This window comes from Protopterus annectens, chromosome 13.part0 (assembly GCF_019279795.1).
Source record: "Protopterus annectens isolate FY-2018-M chromosome 13.part0, PAN1.0, whole genome shotgun sequence".
Lineage (NCBI taxonomy): Eukaryota > Metazoa > Chordata > Ceratodontiformes > Protopteridae > Protopterus > Protopterus annectens.
The window spans coordinates 751,366,729-751,394,185 of record NC_056747.1 but is presented as its reverse complement, the minus strand read 5'-3'; the positions used below and the strand labels follow the sequence as shown (position 1 = coordinate 751,394,185).

Sequence of the window (27,457 nt, the reverse complement as noted above, 5' to 3'; positions counted from 1 at the left end):
CCTGCTCAACTCCAAGGTACGGTACAGATAGTATCATACACTTCTCAACTGTCACTGAGTTGCAGGGACATGCCGGATTTTGATTGATAATTCTGCTCTGTCCCACCTAAAATCAGTAACACTTTGATGAAAAGGTGGTGGATTATAATCAACGATAGTACTCATTACAGTTACAAACTTATGTTTCAGAAACTGTACATTAATTAGCGTTCTCTTGTTTTGGCAACTTTCTAAATCACTGATACAAATATTTTAATTCCGGAGGCCGTTGAATATTTGTGGCAATATCCCTGACGCTGGTATTCAGATACTGAGAGCTATGGGTACAAAATCGCAAGAAAAGTTAGCTGAACTGCATACCATAGTTCTCAACCTCTTACCTTCAGAACCAGGTAACAATCCAGAAAAAATCAGGGACAATCAACGGGGACACTTTTAAATTGAAAAGCTGACATAATTAAAGAATGTCAATTAACATGCATTTTCTGAAGTAAAAGAAGTTTATAACTTTAATAATTGTCATTATTAAGTGTAATCAATCGCCTTTTTCCCACATTTGGCAGTTTTTGGAGGGACAGAGCAAACTTTTGAACCAAATTATGGACATTTGAGAGGTGTTTGTTAATGATATCCCACAATTAAAGTGCACCAGCGAGACAGACAGGTATCAACACGCATTCACATGGAGCAGTTCCCGATACAACCAGCAGAGTGCTCCCGTCACTTTCCATATTAATGCCGACATTCCTATCGTTTGGGGCTGTCCTAGGGACAGAGACACAAGCGAATGCGCGGGCGGCGGGGAGGTGCGTGTGCCCGCGTAAGTCACAGTGCTGAAGTGGAGCTTTCACTGCCGCTGCACGGGCTTGTAGCGCTTGAGGTTCGCGCTGCTGCTCTCTTTCTCAGTGAGGAAACCCCTTTGGTGTCACCAGGGCGGTCACTGCTGAGACGGATCAGGACATGGCTGAATGGTAGGTACAGCCTCTGCCTGGCTCAGGCCTCCGCTGACGGGGTTAGGATGAGGCGCTTTTCGGGGAGTAAGCCCCTTGGATTGAAAACCGGGAGAAATACGTTGTATTGGAGTTTAAATTTCCCGGAAAGGAAGCTCTGCTTTCGTTGTCAGGTAGACAAGAAAAACTTGATGTAGCTTGAAGAATATTTCCCATTTTATGCAACCGAATAGGCTGTTCAGGTACATTATTGGGGATTTAGACATACTGAGCCACTCCCCTTTACAGTGTGTGACTGAGACTAGCTGGCTGCCCATTGGATACATATCCATTCACAACGTAACATGAAGTCATTCATATTTAGGGAAAATGTCACTTGGGTACCTTATTGTAGTTAACGTCACACATTACATGTTAATAAAGAAGTAAAGGCTGGTTGTATTGTACTATTACAATGTATGGAATTTATCCCACCTTCCCCTGCGGGGATGCAAGCAAGCTCTTATTCCCAAGTCTCAGCTGACTGGTAAGAGGCTCCTGAATCCAGGAAGTGTCTCTGAGTTCCGGATGGTGAGGCAGCTCCTACTGCTGCACATCTTCCCGACGTCATCACATCACTTCTTTGTGTTTTATTGTATTCCTCTCTGTCCCTGCATGTGAGTGAGGGGCTCAGCTCTCTCATTTAACGATTGCAAGCATTCTGCTTTTCTGTTACATCAGCAGGTTTGGCCTACCTTGAAGAAAAGAGCAAAGTGTGGATTGGAGGTGCTCTGCAAAGGTAGGAGGTAGCGGGCAAAGCAGACAGTCTCAGCTGAGAAGTGACGGGAACAAAGTCTGACACCGGGAGTGAGCAGGGTAGCTAATTTCCTTTCTGGTCAGGTATGCAGATATTCGTTGATGTTTCTGAACTAAATGAAAGTACTGTAGAACAGATCTAAACCTTATGCCTTAAAAAGTATTTTGGCAAACATTAAATGACCCGCATTAAAACGACTGTAAAGTAACATTTTAAATAAAATGCATTTTCATAAATAGGAGTATTTAAAGCTGTGCTAGTTCCATTGATATATATATAGAACACGAAACAAGTAGTCACCAGCATAGGTCTTTGTTGATTCTTTAGTATCACAATTATTTGCTTTTATGATCGCTGCTCAGTTGGAATGTTTTTGTAGGACTAGGAGCACTGGTGTTTATCTTCTTAACAGGCAGGGCATGTGAGTAAAGTAGATACAGCTTATGGTGAATGTATTGGCAAAATAGTTTTTTTCCCTGCTGAAACTGGCCCACTGTATTAGTTTTCCAACCTGTTGTATAGCACAGCAGTCTGCTTAGTGTCTGGGTATGAATTCATGGATTGTGTTTTCCTTTGTGTTTATCCAGCACTTTCCTGAATATGATTACAATTGTTACTCTCTGCCCGTTCATTGAGACAGTGCTTCAGCATAAGCTACACTTGAAGTATAATTGTATACAGATCTCTGTTTCACCATGTCAAACAGCCATTGCTAGAAGCATTGTTGTCATACAATAATAGCAGGCGAGTTTTAAAAGGGGTCGAAACTCTTAGTTTTTCTCTCATGCTGGGTTGAAACATTTTGTTGTAATGCTTTTGCTTGCAAGTACACCTTATACATACAGGCAGTAGACTTTGTTTAAAAAGGGAGTGTCATATGAAATGTGAGTTTTCTGTAGATATAAGTAAGTAATCTATGCTATGTATATTGTGCTGTTATGGAAAAGGCTTTATAATAATTTTTCTAGTTGTATTGTTTAGTTTCTTTCCGCATACTGTCGGAACTCCAGTTATTGGGCGAGACATCTTTGTGTACATCATAAGAAAAACTGAATATGGAATATAGATAAATGAAGGCACTTGTATGCACATGTAATTGTAAGTTGTATAGACAGAAGTCAATAATACAGTACCACTGACATCTGTATGTTTCTCCCTGTATAAACTAGTTCAGGTCTGTTTCTTGTGAGATGCCAAAAAGCCATATAACAAGTTCCTTTCACAGATGTAAGAAGTGTAGAAAGGTTAATGAGTGGTGTACAGAAGGCTTTTCCTCTATGTATTTGAGTTATTGGTTAGATTTATGTATTATTTATTTGTTAATCTGGTAAGTGAACTGCACATTTTACCCAATGACCTGACTACAAGGGTAGGGGTAAGTGCATTATAATATGGTGAGTTTAAAATAATCCTTTATTTTTAGAAAGGAAACTGGAATATTTAGAGAAAACAGACAGGTATGTAGATGAACATACAGACTTCACAGAAACAGTAACTGAGGTCAGGCTTGAACTTTGGACCCCAAAGCTTTAAGTCCTATCTTAACCACAGAGCCACTATGCTGCTCCACAGGGTTGCATACCACTGGTATAGAGGAGCTGCTTATGGATATTTTTTGCTTCTGTTTAGGATGGTTAAGTAGCACTTGCCCCCATATACGAGAAGTCAGTGATTGCATTTAGATTTTTTCTGTTAATGTACGGGAATTGAAAGATGGCTGTGTAACTGTTCAGCATTTGCAGGATGTTACTAATGCCTCCATAAAAGACATTTTAAGAAATAAGTGATTAGTGCTGTCCTTATGGTATAACTGAAAAGTAAGTGGGACATACTTTTTATTTTGATTTACATTCATTGAGAAATATCAGTGTAATGCTTTGTAATTTGTTTGCACTACTAATGTTGAGTTTCACTGCTTTTCTGTTTAATTAATTGAAGTGTTTCTTGCCATTTTTATCCATTCCCTTGTAGCAATTGCTTCTACTTTATCATCTTATTTCAGTTGTCAAGCTTACATTTTAAGGAATTCCATGAAATTCTTATTTACAAAAGTAGAAAATGTGACCTTTTTGTTCTTTCTCAGTCGCCTTTTTTGACTGTTCTCGAACTTTGTAATAACCTTGCTTTCGTTTTGTTTCTGCCTGCTTACTTTCTTCTCTTAATAGCTTTTCATCTGCTGCACTGTGCATTTGGTCCTTATTCTGCTTTGTGTTGTAATAGGGCTGTTTTACTTGTGTATTGATTTGTTTATTTATTTTGTATTACCGATAATAGCTGCACAATTTCATGTTCTTCAGAATGCACTGGGAGGCAAGTCTTCATGCGAGTGTATCTTTCCCTGTGAAACGGAGATGTGAAGGTAGTACTCAGCATCATATTTCATCCAGACAAATGGATTCTTGTCTTTATGAGAATAATGTATAGAAATGAGTAGTTTTAGGTCTGTATGTAGTGTATATTTGGTTGGGGGGATTTCACCCCCAAATCTTACAATGGCATGCCTTTGTCTTTCAGAAATGCACTAGTGTAGTTTTGGTAAATCCTTGATTATTTAACATTATTTTATTGTTTCTTCTTTATTTACAAACACATCACTTTCTGCTTTTTTGGTCTGATTTATTCAGTTTATTTCAGTTTAAAATATAAGTACTTCATTGTGGAACTGTTAGTACAAAGTATGTTGGTCAAAAAATCTGCTTAATTCCACAAGGGGAATAGAGAGTCAGAATGACAAAGGCATGTCATGAATTTAGAGTCTGTCGTCTGTTGGCCTGGGCAGGCAGTGATTTGCTGGTTAAGAAGGATGGTATTTGTCACTTGCAGCAGTGCTTGAATACATGGCTGTTGCTAGCTAGTTTATGTTGTATAAATGCTGTATGTTAGCACTGATGTTGTTAGATAAGGTTGTCAAGCCACCCTGTGGTGTAAAACTTGGCTGTAGATGACTGTTACGTTGAAGTGACACCCCAACCGCATGTGTAGAAATGAAGAAAAAGGGGTTGTGGATGGATAATAGCTGATATGACTTGGATGTTTCTCGCATGTTGACATTCTCTGTGAAGTTTTCTATGTCTGCAACACTTTTTTTTCTCATTGAGGGTTGTTTTTGACATCTTAATGCCACAATACTAACATACCTCATTTAGATAATAGGTTAATTGCAAGATAATCAACTAGTCAAGTGAAAGGCTATACGAGTGAACTATTTTTCTTGCGGTTGGGAACTTGACTTGGAGGTGAATGAGGGGCACTTTTTTGTAAGCCACTGCCTTAATCACTGAATGAAATGTATCTTCCACTGGGTACATGCTCATTCGTAATAGTAAGCTTGTTATAGAATATAGTTTTTTTTTTTTCTTTTTTTTTTTTCTAGTCAAAAGTACTGTGTGTATGAAAGGTTAAGGCAAACACATTTCAATAGATGTTATGAATGTGTCCCTGTACAGTATTCTTAAATAAAGATTTGGGTTCCTGACCTGGTTTTGGTCTTTGCATTTACAGTCATCCATTGGCCTGTTATTGGTTGCTTTCTTGAATGGATATGTGGTGAGACCACTGATGAGCTGATGTTCAGTTATAAGAAAGCAGTGTAGTGAGAAGAAACGGGGACCCTTCACACACATGGCATACAATGCACATAAACATGTTATGGTTTTACAGTTGAGAAGTACTTTTCATGGCTGCTGCCACAATGGCAAAATTCTCATTTTTGATATGTGTTTAATCGGGATAATATTAAAGGGATTGCCAGCTCTCCTTCCAAAAATACTCATAGTAAAAAGAGGAAGCAAGTCTGAATTTTGTTCATGTAGCGAAACAGGATAATTATGCAAGTTATGTATAATCCAGTTGTTCTGTTTCTATGATAATTTTATTTTAAGGGCCCAGGTGAAGATTGTCTATATAGTTTAAAAGTCATGGAAGTGTTTGTAATACATAATGACTTTTTTAATTGTATTGGAAAAACATTATTATTATTATGCACAGGCCCAGTCTTTTACATAAGTTGGTCACATTTTGTGAGGAGTATTTCTGAAGTCTGCAGCAGTGAGGAAATGTATGTATGTGTTACAACCCTGTTTGTTTCATTTGCAGTGTTTTGTGATTAGAGCTTTACACGACCTTCCTCGACCTGTAAAACAGCCTTTAGTTAAGTGTTACTAAGTAAGTGCTGGCCAAACGAGAAGTCTTGTGATTACTGACTGAGCATTCTTGGGAGAGTTGACTCAAAATATTTCTTTCCCTTACAAAGAATAATCAGCAGGTGTGTTAATGCTATCTAGTGTGATGAACAGTTAACAAGAACATACCTTTTGTGTTTTAAATTAATAGGTGGCTGCTTTTGCTTTGCCATTTACTTTTTGAAGTGATGGTGAGCAAAGGCTGCCTTCCCACTGGCACTTGAAAATGGTAGTAGAGAGAGCAATTTCCTTCCAGCAGTTTTGTCATTTTGGATGTCCGCTTCTGTATCCAAACATTGTGAGCTGCTACTGATTAATTACTATATAACATGTAACTCTCCTGTTTTTTATGTAGGTGGCTAAAGGGGAAGGGGTTACTCATTTGAGGTTCCATTTTTGTTACTTACACTTTCTGTTTATGATTGTTCTAAAATGGATCTGTATTGTGGCTACTGTATTATAAAAGCAAAATCAGTAATACATTTTTTTTTTAATGTATGTACGTATTTGTCTTTCATTGTCAGAAGCATATATAAAATAGAATGGTACATCGACAGTCTTGATTATTGCATGCAATGTTTTTGTTATCTTTGTTAGTTGATCAGAAACGCCCAATAATGGTTTAGTTTATATTGGTCAAGTTCCCCTTTTTATTTTTGCTAAAAATAGTGATCCTTATTTCTATGAATTTTTGTATAGTGCCATTCTAATACCATAGCTTATGCCAAATGGCTTGCTGTGTCAGCTAGGGGAACACCTGCTAAATGCTCTCCTTTTTAAAATTCTAAACAATTGCACACCCCTGTAACTTACTTCATACTGAGAGAGAGAGAGTCTAGCTGCCCTACACAGCAGTTTTAACCATTTATTCGTCTCTTCGCACTCAAACTGACAGTAACAGAAATAGCTTTCCCCTCACCCCAACTAGCCAAGATGAAAATCGGAAAATCAATGACCTTATGTCCTTCAATAGAAATGTAAAAGCTTTACTCATCAAAGAGAACAAATACACTTCATGTCTCATGGAGGTATCAAGAGCACGGCTTGCATTTCCGTGATTTAGTTAATCTTCTGATATATTCATCAATAAAACAGCAAATGAGCACAAAATGCTTGCTGAAAATGAAATAATTTTTGTTTAATCATGAGGTCCAACTGTGCAGAGCTTATTTACAGTGGAGGTCTTGGAAAAAAGCTGCAAACATAAACTATAGTAACAGTTCACAGTATAAGTATTTATTTAAAAAGTATTTATGTTTTGTTAATGTGAGTGTCCAACTGAGGTTTATTGGGTCCGATTTTCATTTATTTATTTAGTTATTGACATTTGTTGACTGGGAAACTCCGACTGGGACAGGAGCCCATTTTCAGCAGAGGCCTGGGGAGAAAAGCTTCGCAAACACATTGTGATTTCACAGTATTTTATAAGAATTTACAGAAACTACTGTACAATATAACAAAGTGAGAAACAGACTAATACATTGTGAGAAGTTACAGTATCAGAGAGAAAAACAGTAATTTACAAGATATACACACGCACACACTTTAGGTTGAAAGTTAAGGAAGGAAAAGATCACTACAGGGGTAGTGTTAGGTTGAAAGAATTAATAATAAAAGGAAAGAAAAATCTCTAGTGGGTAGTTTTTAAAGGGGTGAGGAATTGGCATGATAAGGTTAGTGAGATTTATAGTAAGAACAGAGTTGTTTAAAATAACTTGCAGATCAAAAAGAGTTTGTATGCATATTGAGAAGTTCCATAAAACATTTGAAGTTCAGTTCCAAGTCTGTAGCCATATGTGTACACTGACTTGTAGCATTTGCAGATAATTTAATACAGAAATAAGCAGTCAAAAGCTAAAAATACAAGGTGCCTGCACAGTATTTGCATCAGTAGTAAAGAAGGATCAGCAAATAAACAATCGCAAGCATAACAAAAAGAGGGGGCATGTTAGTAGAGAGAACTAAGGGATGTGTAAGGGGTGGTGTTATGGTAATACTTTTCTTATTTGTGGCCTGTCTCCATAAGGGACATTGGGGCTAGACCACAGGGATAAATTTATGATTTCCCATCTAATTGTTAAGGTTTTGTTTGAATAGAGTCAGGAGTGAACTCTGTTTTACATGGATGGGGTGCCTATTTTATAGCGTGGAGATCCTTTGTGACACACACCTGTCTTTCCAGCGCATTCTGTTTATGTCATAAGCAAAGTTCAGAACTGTGGATCTAGTGTTTCTGTTGCTTTTTGTTTTGCATATGCCCAATAGATCCATCAGATCTGGGTCCGAGGAAGCCCTTTAAGCCAGGTAAAGATCCCCTCTCAGCAGCCTGTAGAAGACTGACTACAGGAAACGGAGCCTTTAGGCGATCAGTGTAGGACAGGTTATTCATGCCTTGAATTCTTCTGACTAGAAACCTTTGTGGGCATTCCAGCTGTTGCAGTGGTCTGGTTAGGTACATGCCAAAGGGGACGTTGTACTTCAATGATTCTGATAAGGGCAGAGTAGAGTGGCACTATAACTTCCTTGAATCTGGATGCCATATCCTTACCTGTAAGTTGGCCAACATGGAATGATTTTCTTGCTATCTTAGTTGTGTGTTGGTCAAAGGTTAGATTGCTGTCTACATATGTTCCTATGTGTCTTACTACTGGGTTGACTCCTAGGGGTGTTTTATCGATGGAGTAATTAACTGGGGTTGATAGTTTCCCAAAGGGCATTGTTGTGCAATTTTATTTATCCTTGGCCAGGTTAGGCCCAATAAGCTAGTGCCCTCTCTTAAGGGAGTCTTGAGGTAGTATTTATACTACTAGAGGAAATTTGGCTTGGGCATCGGGGAACTTCCTCTACATTGATACAACACTGGAGGTGCATGCGTCTGTCAAGTGTGTTGCATCTCTTTCTAGCACAGTGGCATCTGGGAGAATGGTGCACAAAAATGGAGACGGAGGGAAATTGAGTTAATGTGAATGCCGACTCTGTGGTGATGTTTTCTGTTTTGGAAGAAGAAAAAGTTATCCTTGACGTGGAAAAAGGAGATCAGATGGAAGATTCTGAGGATGGGTCTGAGGATGGGTCGAAAGGAGAAGAAGAAATTATAATTACACCCTCCAGTTGGGAAGGTTTTGGGATGATGTACTGGAAAATTTATTATAACAAAGAAAACCAGAGACAGGAAAATGTTTTGTGGATCGTAATAATGGAGAAGTTAAATAGAAGGGAGGAACATCAGATTTGCGGAGATAGTAGGGATACAAAGGGAAGAAGAAAGGAGAAAAAGAAGTTGGAAGAGTTAGACAAGAAGAAATGTTACAAAAATCCAAAGCAAAGAAGAACTGGACAGGTATGAAATCTGGGATAAGATCTTTGTACCTTTAGGCATAAAAGTAAAGAAGGTGAGAGCTTTTATTTTAATTAAAAAAAAAAAAAAAAAATAAGAGACGTGACATCCTTCTTTAAGATGGAGAGAAAAGGTATTAATTCTTGGAACAATTATGTTGTAAAGACTTTTAATTTTTTTCTGTGTTTCATAAAAAAAAATACAGTTCCGAACAGAAACTGAGGGAGAGGCTGTAATGAAGTAAAGGACATTTCAAAAGTAATATGCTGTTTTGAAAATGGAGAATGGCAAAATTGTACATATTTCAAGTATGATTAATGTTGATAGACCTAGAGCTGCTGTAAATATTGGGGACAACCGAGAATGTGCTTTTCTTTGGGAAGGAGAGACACTTTGTAAATAGTTGTGGTAAAAAAAAAGATGTGGGGATACTAGTCATAATGCAAACAAATTGTAAAGAAATGTTGTAAATGTAAGTAGACGCAATATGTATGGAAGGATTGTGAGAAGATGAAGTTAGACTATGAAGCTGAACAACAAAATAAAAATGAAAGAAATATTTCAACGAAGTACATCAGAAAGAGAAGAGTAAAAGTAGTGATATAAATCAAGAAGAGAGTTTGTATAATGCATAAAGAGGAAAAGTAGTGATATAAATCAAGAAGAGAGTTTGTATAATGCATAAAGAGGAAGGGGAGAGAGACAGTGGAACAAAAATCAGTGATGAAGAAGATATAAATTGGAAAGTAGTTAAAAAGAAAATTACGACTGGTTAAAGAAAGGAAAGTGACATTTCAGGAACTGGGAGTAAAAGTCAAAAAGAAAGGAAATGGGTAAATAAAATTGTTCTAGACTAAAATGAAGAGTAGTAATTCAGTTTAGAATTCTGTCTAGTAATGTTAATAGTATTAAGAATATAGTTAGGATAACTGGAATACTATAATGGTGTGATTTGGATTTGATAGTATTAGAATATGTTAAAGTTTTAAATAAAGAAGAAAGAGAACAAAGAGACATTATGGTCTGGTGGTGTAATATGGAACTTTGGGCACAAAAATTGTTCAAGGATTGTCATATTGTATAGAAAAGAAATACAAATTTTAGATTATTAGGAAGATTGATGGCATTGGACTTTAGATGGGAAGGAAAAGTGTATAGATTAATAGTAGCATATGCACATGTTTTTATATAAAAAGGGAAAACATATTTTTAGATTATGTCATAGTGAATGTGGATATCATAGTAATGGGATTTTAATTGCATTTTAAGAGATGGGCCTACTCTTGTTCAAAAACACACTTTTTCGAACAAGAGAAACCAGAGACCCACTTTAGTGAAAGTGCACTTAACCGAAAACTGAGTTTACCGAAGCACGGTACAGTGGGGATAAGGAAATATACCTTTCTCCCCTGAAGTGCGATCTCGGAGTTAGTATATATCAGTAGTGGAGGTCCAGTCCACCAAAATGGAACACTTTCTGCAGAGGGGAAACCCCCCCCCTGCATACCACACCTTCGCTACTTACACACACACACACACACACACACACACACACACTAACTCAGAGATCCCACTACAGTGGGGAAAAGGTATATTTCCTTAACCCCACTGTACCGTGCTTTGGTAAACTGGTTTCTCTTCTTCAAAGAAGTGTGTTTTCGAACAAGAGAAGTAGACCCGATGAGATTTATATGGAAGAAGGGAGCGAAGAATGAAATTAAAAATAGGAAACTTATAATGTTGAATAATTGTGACTACAAATTATTAATGAAAGTAATAACAGAAAAGATTGGAAGGTAAATTTTATAATATACAAGTATGTTTATGGGGTTAGAGGAAAAGGAGTTCAAGAAGTATTGATGATAATTCGAGATATAGTAGATGATATTAAGAAAGGACAAACAGAAACAAAATTTATAGTAGCAGACAAAGCATTTGATTCAATAGAGCATGATATTTTATGGCAATTGGAAGAACACAATTTTAGTGTAAAGATTAAAAAAGTATGTGAATCAGTGTAAAAAAATCAAGTTTTAGTAAATGGTTGGTTTAGAGAAGAAATAGAAATGAGAAAAGGGGTAAAACAAGGATGCCCAGTGAGTTGCATTTTCTTTATAATGATTGTGAATAGTGTGATAAAAAGATTAAATGAAGAATTAGATGAGTAAATATATACAAGAAATGGAGTGAAGTATCCCGTTATTATGCCTTGTAATATATTAGCGAAAAGTGGAAAAGAAATGAAAAAAGTAATTATAAATGTATATGATAGATTACAAAAGGTTGGGTTAAATATTAATAAAGAAAAACGTAAAGGTTTAGTCGGGGATAAAGAATTGAAGGGTATACAGTTTGAGAGACAATATCAGCATTAGGGATTGAACTTGGAGAGTATGATAAAGGAACAATGGGAGAAAATCTTGAGAGATTTAGAGACTCAAAATTTATGTGGAGTAGGTATAAGTTGTCATTAAATAAGAAAGTACATTTCATAATTTCCCCATCCATACTGTATTTGCCATAACTTAACTAGTGTATATATGAATCCAAGAGAGATTTATTTGGGGATCTAGATTAAATATAGTTGAAAGAGGAGTTGTGTATATGGAAAAAGATAAAGAGGTGTCTGGATTTATTAAACCCATTAGTGTATGGAGCGTCTTAAATTTCTATAAGGTATTAAGATGGATAAGTGGAAAGGAAAATAAGTTGGTGACAAATGTATTTAAGTTAACATACAAAAAAGAATGGAATTTGATTAATTTAAAATGAATAAAAAAGAGAAGGAATGGAAAACTGAAGAGAAAAGGATGTACCAAGAAAAAAATAAAAAGGGTGGAAATTAAGAGCAGACACAGAATTTGATGAAAATGTGAATAGTTGGTACAAAAGTATTATGAAACAATTATGTGAATCCTTGAACATTTAAGAGTGGAGAAAATTAAATCTATATAAAGCAAATATATAGATGTATGAAAAATGTTGCATATCAGTATTTCCTATGGGGATTACAAATTTAAATTCAGAGGAAACATGTCTTATAAAAAAGTTAATGAGAGAATTTGTCTGTCTGTATTGTGGATAGAATTTGTCTGCATTGTGGAGAATTGGAATCCGAACATGTTTTTTTAACATGTAAAAAATTTAAAAATGTATGGGGAAAGATTAATAGAAAGTAAAATAGTTGAAGAATTGCAAGAGTATAAACAAAAGGTCAAATGAAGTAATGTTTAATGGTAAATGGATATTACCAAATATTATAATGAGAAGCAAGTGGTGGTTATGGAAAAAAAGAGTAGGGGTCTATATGAATGTAAATTTATTTAGTAAGTAACAAAGGAATAGAGTATGAAATATCAGCTATTTTTGTAAATATATAAATTAATGTATATTGTAAATAAGTTGTAAATAAAATTCCCTACTCTTTTCAATAGCTGCCATGGGATCTTTTACATCCACCTGAGCTACCATTAACTCTGGCAGATGGGGCCTCAGTTTAACATCTCAGCCAAAGGATGGCATATGCAGAAGTGAAGCACTCCATATGGCACACTGAGTGTGCTACCTGTTGTACCACTGACACTGTTTAAACCTCAGTCATTTGTTTTTGTTAAATTGTGTTGCAAGATGTTGGTGTTTTGGGAGGGAATCTGTAATGGCCCCAATTTACAGTCATCTGTGAACTTGGTGAGCTGGAAGCCTTGACTTCTCAAAAGTAAATGCCATACAGGAGCAGGCACAGCACAGTGCTGTTGGGTACTCTGCTAGTGACTGGTCTCTTGGTAGAGGGGGGTCTCACCAGTCCTGACTACTTGCATCCTGTCTGTGAACAGCTGGCAATCCAGCAAGTTATGTAGGGATTTTTGCCTAGCTCAGAGAGCTTATCAACAATTCCTGAGTGAGATATTGTGTTGAATGCCTTGGGCAGTTCAAGATAACCAGTATGCACTGTTTTTATAGGTGTTTACTAGGCTAATGACCATAAGGGCCTTTTTAAGTCTGGCCATGCATCGCAAATCTCTGACAAGTTCAGATACCCTTGATAAATGTAAGCAAGGACTTGAGAGATGAAACATTTTACAAGCTAGGGCCTGGGAGATGAACCATTTACAGGTTGCCTGTGTCCATTAGAGTAGTAGAATCACAAAATCAGTAGGCTGTATAACAGAAGGATGAAAATTGTGCTAAAAATTAAGAGGTGCAGCATCCGGCAGGATATAAGCACGATCATCAAACTAAACAAACATCTCGGAGGACAAATAAGTCTACCAAAGCCAAGTTTGAGGTGAATTTGGCCTCCCAGGCCAAGGACAACCACAAGGCATCCTTTACCTATAGCCGCAAACTCACTGGAGCTCAGAAAGCATTATGTACTGTTTATAGGTTCATAGGTGTTTACTAGCGTTTATATCATGTTATCGAAAGATGAAAATAGCGAACGCTGTTTCATCGAACCTAAGATATCTAAACCACATAATATCGAACATTCAGAACAGCTAATGTTTTCCTTGGGGAAAAGATTTGCTATTCCGAAACACATACACACAACACAAGCACACCTAAAAACATCAATCCACACACATACACTTATAATCCTACAACTAACCCTACACTAAACTATACATACACTACTATCTATCCACTTACCTTAACCCTAACCCTAAGGTCCATCACTATCGCACACTCACCTAACCCGCACCCTAACTCACTTAACCCACCCCTAACCCACCTAACCCTCGCCCTAACTCACCTAACCCGCGCCCTAATCCTAACAACCACACAATCGCACACTTACCTGAACCCGACCCATAAATTTCCACCACCGTGCTGACAGTAGTGAAGCCACAGAACCGGTCAACTGAATTCTTTCCGTAGGAAAGTGTTCGCTCAAAACGGGTCGATATTAGAAAATTCGAAGTTTTAAAACTTCGATGTTCTGATATACACCCGTTTACTAGGCAAACAACCGCAAGGCGTTTTAAAGCCTAGTTATGCATCCCAAATCTCTGGCCCACTGCAAGCTCTGAATATTTATTCTGCTGGACTGTAGTTAATGGAATCTTTCTTTCTATATCACTGTTTGCAGTATTCCTTAAAGAAGGAATGTCCCACCTTGTGTAGCCTGTCTCTCTGCCAGTATAGATAAGATTGAAATAGCTCTTGTTTGTGTCACACATCACATTTATGCTTCCCATACAGAACATGGGGCATAAAATGGACGTATGGATGCAACTCTCCAGAACTTCCTTTGCAGCTAGTTTGACCGGGTGGATCTCCTCACACAGGACAAGAGGTCTCTTGTCCAACCCCACTTGTCCACTCTGCAACTGACATTGTGTGTGATAAGTTTCTGATCCCTTTCAGGCACCTCTTTTTTGAGGATGTGCTCAGGATTTTTACAAGAGGCAAGAAAACCCTCAACCAGAAAATCTAATATGTCCACATGGAAAATATTTTCAGTCTGGCATCTTGCTTGTAACCAGGACCCTTTTTTCAGTGGGGTTCCCTCTGGTCCTGTATTATTTATCTGAGTTGCTCCAGTCTGGCTTGGCCCAGTCTTCTGTGAAGGCCCATTTGTCAGCCATTTCTGCTAGTCTGCCCTTGACTCTTCATTTTACTTCTTGTTTTGATGTTGCACAATTTCTTAAAGGCATCCTGCATATTAGGCCTCCAAGAAAACCTATTCCTCCTCCTTGGGACCTTAATTTTGTTATAGAAAAATTGACTCTGGCTCTTTTTGAGCCTGCAAATTCTGCTTCTTTGCAACATATTGCCTGGGTCAGTGTTTTGTTGCTGTGTCTCACTTCTGCTAGGATGATTTCTGAGCTCCAGGCCCTTATGGTTATTCCTCCTTTTTTGTTTTCTGACAGGGATAAGGTGTAGACTGTGGTGGTGGTGCTGCGGTAGCATTGTCGCTTCACAGTAAGACGTTGTCCTGTTTGAATCTCAGCTAGAGCGTCTTCTGTGTCGAGACATGCATGAATGGGTGTGCCTTAGTTGAAGGTTGTGCGTCAGGGCTGGCAACTCGGCACGTAAAAATCCACTGCCAATCATTAGCGGACCGGAGTTCCGCTGTGGTAACCCCTAACCGGGAAAAGCCGAAAGACACAACAACAACATGGATAAGGTGTCCCTTTGTACTAATCCTCCTTTTATGCCCAAGGTGGTAAATGAGTTTTTCAGTCAGTACAACTCCCTCCCTAATTTACCTTCTGAGTTTTCTACTGAGAAGGCCCTGCAAGCCTTGCATTGGTACAGACAGCTCAGGTACTGTTTGGATAAAACTCAGACTATTCATATGTTTGATCAGCTTTTTGTTTCCTTTCATCCCAGGTTTAGCTGTTTCTAAGCAAACCACCTCCTCCTGGATATCTAAGGCCATTGCTTTTTATTATTATTTTTTTCATGGCATGTCTCTGTCTGCTTCTGTTAAAGCTCATTCTACTAGGGCTGTTGCCTCTTCTAGTGCTTTCTTCAAGGGGTTGGACACAAATCCCATCCTTGAAGCTGCTACTTGGTCTTCAGTGCATACTTTTACTAAGCATTATAAGTTGGATATGGTTTCTAGGACCAGAGCAGGTTTTGCTGAAACCATTTTATGTGGGTTTGTTGAGAGGTGGTCTCAGCCTTCCACCTCCCATTCTGTTTCTTGAGCTTTTTTAATGTCCCTTCTTTAAGAAATACTGCAACAGTGATATAGAAGGACATAGTAGAGTTGTATAAAATCTTAGATGTCCTTTTTCAGTGTTGCAGTATTCGTCCTCCCTTCCTCCACCCCCCTCACTGTTTGTTTGTTCTGCATTATTTTTCCTTCTGGATGTGCATGGACTCCTTTGACGTTTGCTGTTTTCTGGGACAATTCAGTTCTGGGTAGTTGCATCCATACATCCCTTTATGACCTAAGTTTTGTGCCAGGAGCATAAATGTGATGTACAGTGCAACCAAGATCTTTTTTAAGCTTATCCATACAGGTCGAGTGACTGCATAGAGCTTTAGCTGCCCGTGAAGTATCAGTTACAGAAAAAAATAGTGAAGGAATGCACATTATTTTACAGTTTTGAAAGCCACAAAACACCTATTGCTGCATGCAGACAGTGGGAAAATCAAAGTGTCCTTCACAGGAACAAATGGCACAGCCATAGCTAGCTCATCTAGCGCCCACTGCCTGCCCCATCCCTTCACTCGAAGAGCAATAAAAAAAGTCTACTCCATCAGTCTGGCACTTTTGCACCAAGATCCATTCCTCACCTACGCTCAGCTCTTCAGGGGAAAAAAATTAAAGTGCCCTTGCTCTATTTAGACTGGTGCTCCCAGCCAGACCCACCCCCCCCCCCCACAAGTGGACAAATTAAAAAGGAAGAAATGCTGGTACAGAAAACAATGCAGTAACTGCACTTCCTGATCATGTTCCACAAAGCCTTATGCCCTGGGTGACAGCCCCCCTTGCTATGCTTCTAGATGTGCATATTTCACTTTACCAGAGTTTCTGTTTAAAAGTGTAGAAGAACAAAGTAAGTAACAGCTTTTAAAGCTGTTCTGCAGGCTGGTAATGGTGGGTGTTACATTCTAGTGTGAAGCTGCATTTTAACAGTGTTAGAGATGCTTAACAAAAGCTTCTCAATTACCTTTCTGACATCAGAAAAGTGCTTAACAAGTCTTCCTTTTTCCCACCAGTTTTGGAGCATAATTATGGCACTAAATGCCCTGAGTTAAACTAATGGTATGATCTAACATACCAGACTTCATATGGAAAGACAAAAAAAGTCATAAAATACCAATACTTGGAAGCAGAAATGAGAGTATTGTAGAATAAACATATCCACACAGTTGCAGTAGTAATACACGCAGCAGGATTAATAAATAATTTACAGTTGTACTAAAGTACACAACCAGTAAATTTAGTACCATATGAACTGCAAAAGGAGGCAATTATGGGCACATTGCCGATGCTGAGAAGAGCACTCTTGGCTAATAAAGAATAAAACACATTAACTTAATTAAATCAAAATAACAAAACCTTCCGCTCGGAGTTAATGCTCCGTTGTTAGCAGCAAAAATTAAGTAAATAAACGAAATGCAAAGGAGCAAAACAATGAAGGGGTAAAAAATACCAAGTCCCATCAACAAAGTCGCTCGTTTTATTATAACATAGTATACTACTACATGTAATTATATACACATACATATACTATGTATATAAGTAAATGTTTTTAAATGGTATGATTCATTTGTTTTAATTCTGATTTTTACTGCTTATGAGTTGTATTAATGAATGAAATGATGTATCCTTTAATGGAATTTTTAAATTTCGCGCCTTTTTGTGTATTTAAAGTTTTGACTACGGTCATTTTATTTGTACAAGGTCTGAAGAAGCTAACCAGCGAAAGCGCTAACCTGCACTGCAATTAAATTTTCTTTGTTTCCTTATTACTCGAGAGTGTTGGAATACATTATTTCTACGAGTGACTTTGTTGATGGGACTTGGTATTTTTTTCCCCTTCATTGTTTTGCTCCTTTACATTAACTTAATTAGTTCTAATCATACCCTGACATAGGAATGGGGGTAATACCCTGACATAGGAATGGGGGTAATTCCCATCACGGTATTAGAAACCCAAAACAATTGGAGAAATTTAAACTAATGGCATGGACTATCAGCTGTGACAGTTAACAGCATATGTATGCAGCATAACAGTTCTGTGTAACAGTTTGAGGAATATTCACAAAATAATAAAAGTTGCCATGTTTCAAAAGAAAAAGAACTTCTATGATTTCTAAATGAAAGGTGAATAAGACAATGCATGACAATCAATAACCATGATATTCTTTACCCTTACTTGTGTAGGTTTCTGCTGTAAGGCATTACAACTCCTTCCCTTATATGGAAGGGAGTGCATTAACTATACACACCTACACACCATATGCTTTGTTTTTCAGACCTGTGTTACTGAAAAGAATATTTTATTCTTCTCTTAAGACTTAAACATAAAAAAATGGAGTAGCTGTTACAACTACCATAAATTTAAACAATTCTGAAATTAGGCAAAGGTAACAGCCAACGTCTACTTATAACCAACAGTGTATGATGACATCTGCAAACCAGCATTACAGTATTACAAAATAATATATTCCTTCATGACAGGTGGCTGCAGAGATAGCCTTAAGGATAAACAAACAAGGAGGTCTCTTAGGATACCATTTACTTTCATAAGCATTTTTTAAGTTGAGGCAGTGGGCATTGGGTTAGGGTGATTGATTATGGTTTTATTGTATAGATTAGAGCAGTCGGTTTCTGTTCATAAACGCTAGAAGGGTGTGGGAGAAATTAATGCCTTAACAAATTCCATGCATAGAAATGGACGTGTGAATTTGTTCCCCCCATTATCAGTTCATTTGAACACAGAAGGGGATTTTAAGGTGTACAATTACACAGGTGTGGATATTAATGTACATTTATGTAATGTGTTGTCTAAGAGCGTTACATTCACTCCTAATAGGTCTGCTAATGTTGTGAATACCTCCTGTGGATTTAAAACAATATGTTAGAAAACTTAATTTAAATTTGTTATTCCAAGGTGTGGACAATATCATAAACCCATTCAAAGTTTCCAGTACTTACAACCCTCTAGTTGTTCCCATTCTCGACACATTTGAACGTGTGTGAGTTGGATATCAGAACCTACTGTGTAAATGCTAATAGGAATAAAGTTAAAAATAAAATGTATGTACTGAAGAGATTTTGTAACTAGACTATTTGTCTTCTAACACCAACCTTAGAGTAATGAAACCGGATAAAGGGGGTGGTGTTGTCCTTATGTGGAAGCATGACTATGTGAGAAAAATGAGATATTTTGGATACACCTACATACACTCACTGTTCCCTAAATGAGTTGAATGGGGCCTACCGTAAGATTAGGGGTTATCTGTTCATAGATGGGTTAATTTAGTATGGAAGAACACCAGTACTTATCTGCCAACTATCCGATTTACCCCTACAATATTTGGCATTCCTAAGATCCACAAAGACATACACCAACCCCCTTTATGCCCCATTGTTGATGCTAGGGGTTCTATTATCCAACCACTGTCAAAATTTCTTGACTTTGAAATTAAGGGCATTTTAAAATCTGAACCCTACTTTGCATCGACTCTTGGGACTTTTTGAAGAAAATCAACTCAGTACAGTTTAACGAGCATTATACATTTATCACAGTGGATGTTAGGGATCTTTATATTGTTATCCCACACGATGTGGGGACACAATGGTTTTGTGAATACTTGACAGAAAAAGGGATAAGTCTGGACAGAACCAACACATTTGAACAGTTATTGGACATAATTCTGAAAAATAACTGTAACTTTATTTTATTTGACAAGAACTATTATGTTCAAAACAAAGGTGTGGCCAGGCCATGGGTTCAGCATGTTGGGGTATGTACGCCAACATTGTGATGTTACAATGAAAGAAAAAATATCTTCTCACTTCCCCATTTTTTCCATTCTGTCACATGTGTATTCGTTTTCTGGATGACATTTTTATCTTTGGGATGGTCCAAAACAGGAGATTGACCATCTTCTAGAATATATTAATAGTTAAACTTATTTTTTTTAATTTACACATACCACTAATGAGACACAAATAGCCTATTTAGATGCATTACTTAAAAAAAAAAAAAGACAAAGTCAACAAGAGATTTACATCTGAGATCTACCGCAAAAGTACATATTCCAACAATTTCTTACACTTTACCAGTTGCCACCCTTTTACACAGAAAAGGGGCGTTCTGAAAAGCTATTTTGTTAGAGCTGCCAGAATGACCTCATTAAAAGGGACCTTTTTGGATGAATGTGACAACTTGTGTAATATGTTTCTCAGAAGAGGTTATCCACAAAATCTAGTTGACAGTATTAAAAATGAGGTCCTGGCTAAACGAGAGAGTGGCCACTTCACCTTCCTTTTGGACACAGAAGTGACCCGCAATGACCATTCTATCCCTAATTCCACCATGAGTGCAGTGATTGAATCTACCTCAAATGTAGTTGTTACAACGACAGAGAAAAATGACACAAACTTATTTGGATCTTATTTTGTTACCACTTTTTCAGTTGATGCCTACTCTATTAAGAGTATTTTAGAAAATAATTGGAAACTGCTAACGAATTAAACAGATTTGAGAACCATTCTGGGGAATAAACCCATTTGTAGTTTCCGTAAGGGTCAGAAGATGAAATCCTTATCGGAACACCAAGGTAAACCACATAAGGCAGGGTATATGCACAAATGTGGTTCATGTAAGTTTTGCCCTACATATTGGAGGGAAATGAAACCATTATAAATGGCATAAAACTAAGGATTAAGGACAAATTCAACTGCAATTCCGACAAGGTAGTGCACTGTGCCCTCTGTGAGTTTTGCCCATGTTTTTACATTGGCAAAACGGAGTGGAAACTAAAAAATACAGTAGTAGGCGAACACCTTCGAAATATTGGGGACCATTGTATAGTTAATGCTCTGGCAAAACACATTAATCAATACACTGATCACAAATTTTAAGTTTGTAGTGCTGGACAACATATCCCCTTCATTAAGAGGAGAACCCTGGCCTTAGATTTCGGGATCCATTAATGAGTGAGATTGTGACTCACTACAATAAAATGAACACTAGGACCCAGAAGCGTATTTTCACACGCAGGTCAGTGTTTGACGCATACTGATGCTAACAAACAGTATGCTGCCAACTGTGTGAATAGAGTTTTTGGGATTGGATTATTGCACACGATAAACCCAATTATTAGGGATTTTTTATGGGCTGAGGCTATACGACAGGCTGATGCTTCATTCGTGAAGTAAGCCGGTAAGATATTTAGTATAAATATGATAGACATTATATTCCGTTAATCGGAATTTTAGGGACTCCTAATGGTCATAAATATGTTACTTTTATGTGTATTTGTTATTTATGAGTGTTGAAGTGCCCATAGGGGATTACTAATGTGATAGGATGTTGTGTTTATTGAGTAATGTGAACTATTTGTTTTTAAATATTCATGACTCGTTGTTTTGGGATAAAGCGTTTTTTAGGCAATGCAAACATGAGTTAATGTTATGTTCTGTTACCAAGCTACAATGGAGCGTTTGCAATGTATCACTAATTAATTAATGTGTTTGATCAATTGATGCATAGATTAACAATTATACTAATGAGCCCGCCAAAATATTTTGTACTTAAAAGTGAATGAATTCATGTGATTGTATCTGATGAAGCGTAGCTTGTACTACGTGAAAGCGCTTATTCTACATTTTACAATAAACGGTTTTCGTTTTTATGGTATTGTCTACTGGAACTTTTTTACGTTGGAGAGACTTTAATTACTTTGAAGGTATTCTTCGTGGTGTTTGCTCTCACTCTTGCATCTATTCTGCTGTTTGTTTTTGGTGAGAGCGCCTTTGGCAGAGAGTTGTGCTCTTCGTCTGTATTGCTTACCTTTTAGAAAAAAGCCAAATTATTTTGGCAGATCAGGTTAGATTCCACACACTGGCCAGGCTTAAACAATCACTTATCTATATCTAGCCTTTTAAAGCTTAAGGCTTTAAACAGAAAAGCATTCCCTTTGTTCTTATATGTGGATGCTTATTGCTTTACAACAATGTATGGGACTATGAACCTTGAATTAATCTAGAATACATGCACATATATTCTTGTACCTAGAGCCACTGACCTGAACCTAGTGCGTTTTAGTGCAGTTTTTGTTTTGCCCATTTCAGTATGATGACATACCTGAGAGATGTGGAAGTATACTATTTAGAACTGACTGGGTGCGATAAATGTTGCTATATATATTTTTTTATTTTGAAGCGATTTTTTTACATAGGAATTTGCATGTTTTGAGCACTTGACTAACAACCCTATGCCCTTTGAAGCATTAATATAATTGAATATATTTATGGAATGTCTAACATGTTCCAATATGACTTCATTATATGTTTTTAAACATTATACTAGTAATTTAAGTTTGTACTGTGTAACAACATGTAACACTTTTTCTATTTGGTATCCAGGACGATTGCCTTTGGTTATGAGCGTGATTTCTCTTTAAGTTTGCAAAGAGGAAATGATGTAATATGCCTTGCTCTATTTAAATGCAGTTTTAGCTTGTCTGATGAAGTTCCTGTATTGTTTTAAACTTGGGACGAAAGTGCTTACAAGCTTTCATTGTTCTGAATAAAACGTTTGCCTGAAACTGCTGCGAGCAGTCTTTTTGGATTCATCTGTCCATACTTCACCTGTATTATGGGTGTATTGTTAATATTTTTGTAATTAAGAATCTGTGCATAGAAAGTCATAGGTATTGGACCCCATTGGATAAGACAACCCACACTCGACTGCCACTGAAGTTGTGATATCTCACAATTAACCCATAGCTATAGAACAAAAATCGGATTAATTATAATTAGTTACTAACACATTTTAAATATCCATGATTACACAGTTAATGGAAATGGAAGTTAATGAACTGTGCTTGCTAAGTTGTACCGCACCATCCTACATTTACTACCAGGATGCATACTCTGCTCCCTGTAGGAGTCTTACCCGAGCTTCCTGTTGGGCCTTACCTAAACTAATGACTGGTGCTAGAAGCATGGCCTCAAACTGAATGCCAAGAAATGCATCATTATCCCCTTTGAGGAAAATGTCATTCCCAGTAATTATCATATTAATAACAACGTATTAAGCATGCAGTCAGTCGTGAGGGACTTGGGCACCCAGGTTGATAACTTGACTTTTGACCACCACGTTGCCTCCGTTGTACAGAAGGCTTTCTACATGGCCGACATCATAAATAAGGGTATTTCATCCAGGAACAAGGAGGTCATAACATTCCTGTACTCCTCCCTTATCAGAACATTTATTGAGTACAGTGCCCCCTTTGGCATGTACCTTGCCAAGTACATGTAGCAGTTGGAGAGACCACAGAGGTTTCTGACCAGGAAAATCCAGGATCTCCCAACACCTATCATGTGCAGATAGGCTAAAAGCCCTGTCCCTCTACTCAGTCTCATACAGACTGCTCAGAGGTGAACTGTGTCTGGCATACAAGGCCATTTCAGACCCAGCCTTGATGGAGATGCTGCATATCCGTAAGACAAACTCCACTCACGCAACCCGCACGCAAGGCCTTAACCTGGTCTGTGACATTAATAGAACTTGTTGGGGGATAGATTTGCATCCCAAAGACTCTCCCATCTGTTCAATAGACTCCCTCTCCTTGTCAAGCAGAGTACCACTCTAGCCGTCTTTAAGAGGAACCTGGACGACTGGATGGGAAACAGAAAATATACCCCTGGGATCCCACTTGTGTCCCTGCTGGACGGGGAAGCAGGTGCTGACTTAGAGGGAACATGGGCGAAATTCTTGGCTAGGCTTGTAAGGGCCTCTGGGCCAGTAGCCTAGTATCATCCTATGAACCTAATTAGTTGGGACATAAAAGCTAATTTACTGTGTGACTCCATACAAAACACGTTGGTTTACATATGAAGTTCTGTTTCCTGGTGTGGTCAGTTCTCCATGTTAATGCAAGGCATATAGACCAGTGGATTCTAAATAAAGAATAATGCTGGTATGTTCATAGGTTCATAGGTTCATAGGTTTATACTAGGCTATCTGCCCTAAGGCATTTATAAGCCTAGCCCAAATTATTGTGGCTTACGCCACCCCTTATATGAAAAAATACTGTGCCCATTAGTTTGTTGTGCCTCTGTCCAGCAGTGACCCAGAGATGATTCCCGGGGTAAACCTACGATCTCCCATCCACAGGTCTAGATTTCTCTTGAACAGAGTCAGCGAGGTGCTCTGCCTCACATGGACCGGGATTTTATTCCACAGCATAGGGAGTCTCTGAGTGATAAATCTATCCCTCCAGCACGTCCTATTTATATCCGTGCTAAGGTTTAAGTCGCTTGCTCTAGTGGTTTTGGTGGATTTGGATTTTTGAGGTGGAGCATGTCCATTAATTCCGGGTTGGACATGGCCTTGTATGTCAGGCACATGTCACCTCTGAGCAGACGGTATGCGACTGAATAGAGCTGGAGTTTCTTCAATCTGGCAGCATATGACAGATTTTGGAGTCCCTTTATCCTTTTGGTGAGGAACTTTTGGGGTCTCTCCAATTGCTGCAGATGTCGGGTGAGATACATCCCGAATGGGGCATTGTACTCGATCATTGGTCTGATAAGTGAAGAGTACAGGGAACAATGACCTCACTAGATCTGGATGTGAATCCCTTCATGATCAGGTGGGCAATGTAGAAGGTCTTTCTAACCACTTTAGCAATGTGAGTGTCAAAAGAAAGGCCACTGTCAACCTGGGTCCCCAGGTCCCTGATAACCTCTTCTGTGCTTAGTGGATTGCCACCTATATGGTAGCTTTGGGTTACCTTGTTTTTCCCGAAGGGTATGACTATACATTTTTTGGCGTTTAACTTCAGGCCATGGCTCTGGCACCAGCTATCTGTTTCCGTGAGTCCCTTCTGAAGGATATCAGTGTCCGATGCACTTTCCACTATGGCGCCCAGTTTGCAGTCATCTGCAAACTTTGTCAGCCAAAGTCCTCCCATGTTGGCCTGTACTTCTGAGAAGTAGATGCCAAACAATAGGGGCCAAGGACCGAGCCCTGTGGGACACCACTTGTGACCGGCTTGGAGTCTGACACAGCGCCAGCAACTCTAACCCTGTGGGTTCTGTCCTTAAGCCAGTTTGCAACCCATCTTGTGACATATGGGTTTACATTTAAGCTGGTAAGTTTTTCTACAATACCGAGTGGGGTATTGTGTCGAAAGCCTTTGCAAGGTCAAGGTAGGCTGTATGGACTGCCTTTCCTCATCAATGGCCTTGGTGACTATTTCAAGAAGTCGACCAAGTTCAAAAGGCATGATCTTCCCTTGACAAAGCCAAACTGGGTCGGGTCCAATGTCTGCAAGTCCCTATATCTTTGTTTATGAGCTCCATTATGATCCTCTCCATAGCTTTGCAGACTAGACTTGTTAAGCTTATGGGGCGGTAATTACCAGGGTCCGTAGAGGCGCCACCTTTGTGGAGTGGGACCACAGATGCCGTACGCCACTCCTTGGGCACGTATCCTGTGGTAAGGCTGAGATTAAACAGCTGCCTTATGTGCGGGTTTAATTCCTCATTTAGCTCGTGTAGCACACAGCCGGGGACACCATCCGGTCCCATTGATGCTGTGTTTTTAGCTTTAGAGAGCAGCTTTCACCTGCGCATTTGAGATGTCCGGGAGGCTACACTCGGCTGGGATAGTTATCTCTCCTTTAGGGGAGAGGGGTGAAGTTTGCACTGAACCTGTCTGCCAGTATGTTGGCAATGTCTGTGGGTTCAGTGATTTTTGTATCATTTTGGACTAATTCTGAGCATATCTGTGAGTTTCCACCCAGGTTCCTAACATAGCTGAAAAAGGCCTTATGATTGTCCTTTGAATCCATGGCAATTTTTCTCTCAAAATTGGCCTTAGTTGATTTTATGAGTGCTCGTATTTTTTACTAATAATGATTAGGGGTGACTTCCCTTTTATGGATTTTGTTCTATCATGTAATAGCTTTCTCCTCTTATTGTAAAGTTTGTTAATGGCTGGGGTCCACCAGACTGGACGTTTGCCCTTTGTGGAAAGAGTCTTGGTTTTATTTGGGATTGCCTGATCCATGCAGTCCTGGAGGTGTTCATAGAAGGCATTTGTAAGGGCTTCCGCAGCTTGGGTTGTGGTTTCCTCTGACTCAGGGGCCTTGAAGGATACCACACCAGTCTTGAGTAGTGTGAAGTTTGCTTTAGAGAAGTTCTTCACTATGGTCTTTTGTTTGGGGTGGGGCGGATGTGGATTTCCAGTGAGATTAGTTTATGATCAGATCTCACCAATGAGGGATATACTTCGTGTGGAGCATTTTGTCCCCATGTTTGTGACAATGAGATCTAGTATATTTTCTCCTCTCGTGGGAACAGTGACTAGCTGTTCCATGGCATTTGAATTTATGAACTCCAGGAACCGTTGGGCTAGAAAGTTAGGGCTTGAGTAATGTTCCCAGTCTATATTCGGGTAGTTGAAGTCACCCAATATGATGGTGTTTGGAGATACATTTATACCCTCCAGTGTCTTCAGGAAGGCTGTGTGGGGTTCCTGAGTTTGAGAGGGTGGCCTGTAGCATGCTACAATTTGTAGAGCAGTTTTGCCTATTGTTAGTTGCACCTGGATGGTTTCCGAGCTTCATGCGTTGCCACCAACCTGGAGGTGTGAGTATCCTTTATGAATATGGATACACCCCTCCTTTTGTGGAGTGGTCCGGGTTTTGGGGCGGAACGCATGATATGAGGTAAAACCTAATAGTGCCGGGTGCTCTCAGGAGCCTTGAACCAGGTTTCAGTTACAGCACAGACATCGATGTTCTCCATACTGAGAAGGGCCTCGAGTGCGTGCATTTTGAGATTTAGACTTCTGGCATTGAGCAGCATTACCCTCAATTTCTTCCCATTTTGTTTTCTAGGGTGGTAGGTTTAGAATTTGAGCCTTGCCTAAAAAGGCACTATGGGGGTGGCAAGAGCCTTAGCCAATATCCGGAATCCCAGGGGTGACAGGTGCAAGCCGTCCCTTGCGAAGCAGCGTGGCTTGTCAAGCATGTCATCCCAGGCAGACAGACACTGGATCCCCTTTGAATGACACCAGACATTAAGCCAATTGTTAAAGCTGATCATCTTGTCTCTATATTGTGGCATCATTCTTGGTGAAGGAAGGATACTGCTCAGGGTTAGGGTCATACCTGCCTGGGCTACATAATCAGAGAGCTCCTCTATGTCTCTTTTTTCATGCAGTCCAGGGAGGTACGTCTCAGGTCGTTCACACCAGCATGGACAATGACTGTGTCATATTTGTACTTGCTGTGGAGTGACCCGAGTGCTTGTGTTATGTGGCGGATTCTAGCGCCCGATAGGCAGCTTACTGTGACCCTCTCCTTGTTCAGCCTGGTGAGTGGGACGTCAGTGTGTCTGACTATGGAGTCACCTATGACAATAATGTGGAAGCAGTTACTTGTGTCAGTGTTGTACTTTGCCAAATGTGGACTGTCCCCCCTCAAAATATGTACAGGGTAACATCCATGGCAAAAATTACACATTAAGGACAACTTATTTTTA

The 27,457-nt window shown here is 38.8% G+C and overlaps 2 protein-coding genes across 7 annotated transcripts in view; one reads left to right on the top strand and one right to left on the bottom strand.

Moving 5' to 3' along the window:
- CRYBA1 (crystallin beta A1) overlaps positions 1-27,457 on the bottom strand; it is a 1,100,222-nt gene that overhangs the window by 386,569 nt on the left and 686,196 nt on the right. The gene's annotated exons all lie outside the window — the stretch shown is intronic.
- MYO18A (myosin XVIIIA) overlaps positions 779-27,457 on the top strand; it is a 2,129,602-nt gene continuing 2,102,923 nt past the window's right edge. For all 6 annotated transcript variants that reach the window (XM_044054445.1, XM_044054444.1, XM_044054446.1 and 3 more), the window contains exon 1: positions 779-971. The gene's annotated coding sequence lies outside the window, so the exon portion shown is untranslated. The remainder of the gene's footprint in view (positions 972-27,457) is intronic.